Here is a 4,513-nt window from a genome sequence, read left to right as displayed (position 1 = left end):
GGCCTGACTTTTAAATGACAAGTGTGTACTTTTAGATACCTATAGGTGAAAGTGTTGACCTAATTCTATTGACAGAACAAATAGAAGATTACTGTGCAAAAATACATCTGAAAATGTGCTTGCATGAGTTGCAGCTAAATGTGGAAGTGGTGGAAATAACTGCAAAACCAGATACAGTAATTTTCTTAAGCTCTTAATTTTAGCTTGCATATAAAATTTGTATATAGGAATTTTTTTAATGTTCCTCAGACTGTGGCTGTCAGGTGTCAGAGCTTCATAACTAGCACAGTGTGTTTATTTCTTCTATTTTTGCTGTTTCTTCCTTTTTGAGACTTGCTTTTGAAGTTGTGGGAGAAGATAGGCTTTTTAAAAAAAAATCCAGCCTATGTTTATTTTTAATAGAAAAGTCAGATACAGAATAATAGAAATTTCCAGCACAGCTGGAAATTATGTTTGACTGTAGGTTACAGTACATGTGAAGACTGTATGGCTCTGAAAGAGGCAGTTCTAATGCCAAGTTTTATATGTTAACGTTGACTGTATACTAATATTTGTAGAATACAGAAAATCAAATCATCAAGACTCTTCCCTATTGTGGGAACATTGAAATTTTGAACTCAAAATAGACCAACCATTTCTTGAATGTTTATGGCTATATGTAAGACAATCAGTCCCTGCTTGAATTTTTCAGCTGTGCCTCAGAAGTACATTTTACTATACATGTTAAGATTTGGAACAGAATTTTAAAACTCATAATGTTTAGTATCTCGGGGTTCTAAAATCAGGATGATTATTTGAATTATTAAAACCTGTGATTTAACAAAAATGAGGTGGAGCACACGAGTGCTGTTGTTAGCAATGCTGAACAATTCCTTTGAAACACTGTACATGTTTCTGTGAGAACATGCGTTGAATCTGGTCACTGGGCAGATGTAGTTCAGAAAGACCTGCCTTAGACAGGTTTTCCATATCCTAGTTTTAAACTTGTATTTCTTTTTTCCTTCATTTTTACCACAATTTTTGCCGAGCTAAACATTTTGCGTGTGTGTGTGTCAGGAATACTAAGTTTTGTGAAAACATGTGGTTTGACTTTGCTTACAATGGACAGTAAGGGCTTTGTGGGTTTTCTGTGCTGGAGGGTCCTATATGGCTTTATATGCTTATATATAATTCAAGTTGACAACTTGTAATTGAGAAATGTGAGATTCCTGTATTTTTAATTATGAAATGAGTATATTTATGACAGCTTAAGGATTGATTGCCAATTTTGCTGTTATGGTGGTGATCTTCTAAAATGGTCTTATGTCCGGAAGGCGCAGGTAGCCATAGTGGTCTTTGACTGCAGTTGATTTTGGGAGGTTACATAAGTGGAGGCTTACATGAATGTTTACTTTTTTGAAGGAATTCTTATAAAACTTTCTTGTAAAAGTAATATATTTTCTGTACTATGAAATTACGTATTTCTGAACTAGAGTTTAATACACTGCTTCTACAAGTCTTATAGAGGGATTCTGATAAGTGTTGGCTTTTCACGTGAATAAGAAGCTAACCTCTTGTGTTCAAAGCAAAGAGGATCACTGAATTTTCTATCTGAACTTAAATCTTATGTTTGAATAATACACCAACATAAAAACTGTGTGCTGTGTATGTTACATATATCCAAGAAAGGAAGCAGTCCAATAAAGCTCTTTGAAAAATATGATTGTATTAGTATGTCATATTTGAAACATGTTATATCAGGTACCGCATCAAAAGTTATTTCTTTGTCATGTTAAGATAATAAGTTTAAGGAATGTAGCTGCTGTTAATGTGTTATTACCTTTATTCCTTGTGGACCCATCCTGTTAAGTTTATTTAAACAGCTTCACACAGTGCCATGAAGTGATAGCTGAGCTAGTCCCAAACCAGCTAGATTGGATTCTAGATGCGCTATTAGCTGCTGGCTGTGTTTATCTGTGTGAAGCAGCATGCCAGTGTAGCTGTTTCTAATTGCTTTTGGTATGTTGAGCGAAGTCACTCTGAGCTAGCTCAGTCATTGTCAGGTGGGGATGTTTTCTACTGCAGTGAAGAATTGTCTGCTTCAAGGCACTTGGGGGTTTGGATAGGAACTGGGGCTTCCAGAGGTTTTATTTGCCCCTGAAATACATACCTGTAAAGTGACAGATGCTAGAGAGAGAGAAGTCTGTTGTCTGTACTACCTTAGTTGTATGACACTGTATTTCAGCCGCCTTTGAAAGCTGTTGCAGTCTTGGCTACTGATCAATATGGTGTGCTTTGTACAATTTGCTCAGTCTTGTCATTTAGAATTTCTTTGTTCACATGTATTAAACATACCATTGCTTTCTCATTTGGCAGTTTTTAATACTGGCTGTTCCAGAAGTAGTCTGCAGATGCTGATGCTCCAAGATCTCCCCCATACACACTCACAGAACAGTTGTGGACATGCACAGAGACAAAATCTTAGGTGTCTGTGATATTTTTTTAAACTGGGATGTAAAAAAAAAAAAAAAAAAAAAAAAAGGCAAAGGTTGGGTCAGCTGGGGTTTCCTTGGCTGGAGGATTCTAATATCTGTACAGATTTCAGTGCAAGTCATGAGAGGAGCAGGTGGGTTTTTTGAGACTACTGAAAAACATTGATCTTTCTTTCCTTTCATGTTAATGTCTGTTTTGGAGCTAACTTTGCCTTGATGAATGAAAAATGGAGATGGAAATTGTCATGCTACCTCCATTTGCAGGAGAAATGTCAAAACCATTCATTAAAGAAAGCTTACTTTATGCTTTTGCTGAACTGTGGTTTAGATTATAATTTCTGTTGATATCGTATCAGAAATTGCATTGTGGTTAGACAATTTTTATTTTGTTTGGTTGCAGGTTACATTTTAAGTGCCTGAAGTTTACAGTCACTACATCTGCTTTTAAAATCTTCTAATAGTTGTTACCTGTGTTTTGTAACCAGTTCTGGCCTGAGAAAACTGGCACTGTTTTAAGTCCTGGCTCCTGTTGTTGCAGGGCTACAGCTGTCGGTGCTTTGATTTGGGAAAGAAACTGTTCTAAAGGGAGTGCTGAGGCAGGAGTTTTCCTTACCTACCATTTGGGAGATGAGGAGCAGGCTGCCAGACTCTTCTTGCCTTGCTGAAAAAAGCCAGATGACAGATGGTCATGTCATTATAAATAAAAATAGATTATTGTAGTTCAAGACAGTTCTGAGCATGATTTCCACATTGCTTCTCTGCAGGCTGCTGCTGAGAAGTGCGGAGAGCACTGTGCATAAAACCCCTTCATCTGCATAGTAATCAATACTGGAAAATTAAAATTTCAAATTTTTTAAATTGCAAAACTACATCTGCTTTGTGAACAAAGCATTGCTGTCAGTTCCATAGAGAAATGCTGTTTGGTTTAGGCAGGCAGGCAGAAGCCTAGCAGTCTGTGAAGTGTGGCTACTGTAATGAGCTGTGTGATGTGAGCTGCTAGCACAGCCTGTTTGTATCTTTGTGCCTCCCTCTGATTCTTTTGTCTCCTGCCTAATTACCCATACATCCTCCAAACAGATGTTGCTGTGCTACTGACTTGCAGTGTGGCAATGCCTTGTGGCATTACACAGGAGAATAGATAATTGAAGAAAAGTGATAATCTGCATTCCACTACAAAAATAAGTGCTTCCAGTAGGGACTGTATTTCATTACAGTTTTCTGCCCATGGATAGAAATTACCAAAAAGAACTCTGGTATAGTATTTATATATGGGGAAAATAAGTACTTAAAGGGATCTTAGATTCTGTTCCATCCATGTAATTTTTTAAAAGTATTCAAGTTTTAGCCAGTTTGAAGCATGCTTTTCATACTTGCTTTTGAGCAGAATGTTCTTGAAATTCTTGGTATTAATGTTTACTTGTATCTGTTTCTATTCCTCTGTCTTTGGTTATAGCCTTTCAGCTTCAGAGTAACAAGTAACTGTATACAAGATGCTGACCTGACAAAGATCCCCTAATGTTATAACATTGTCTAACTGCTTCCAGTCTGTTCTTCCTTTCTCAAAATACCTGCTGGTTCAACCTTTTGCATATAGGAATGAAATAAATTAGACAGATACGCTATTATTTACACTCCTGGTGCCAGACTGAGCGTTGCTGTATTATCTGTTCTTTCACAGTAGAGCCAAAAGTTTAAACTATTTGCATGTGTACTTCACTGCCACTAAATTAATTCCTACCTTTCTCCTCCCTAATTACCTTATGGAACTTAATAGTGACATTTCCTAACTAAGTAACAGTCAATAGTAGAGAAAAGCAAGGTCGTGTTTTACAGGTGTCTTGATTCTTTGAAGAGTAAATCCTATTCAAATCAGCAACTTGATGGAAACCAACTGACTTCACTAGAAGGAAAACTAGGCCCTTAATGAGCAAGGAAGTGTAGTGTCAGTCATACTATGCAAGACTCAAACCATCAAAAGCATGTAAATGATCAAAAAAGGATTTCTATGTTTAGTCTGCCCCACTTTATACATAATGAATAAC

The sequence above is a fragment of the Psittacula echo genome (assembly GCF_963264785.1).
Source record: "Psittacula echo genome assembly, chromosome: 7".
NCBI lineage: Eukaryota > Metazoa > Chordata > Aves > Psittaciformes > Psittacidae > Psittacula > Psittacula echo.
This window is presented reverse-complemented; position numbering follows the sequence as displayed.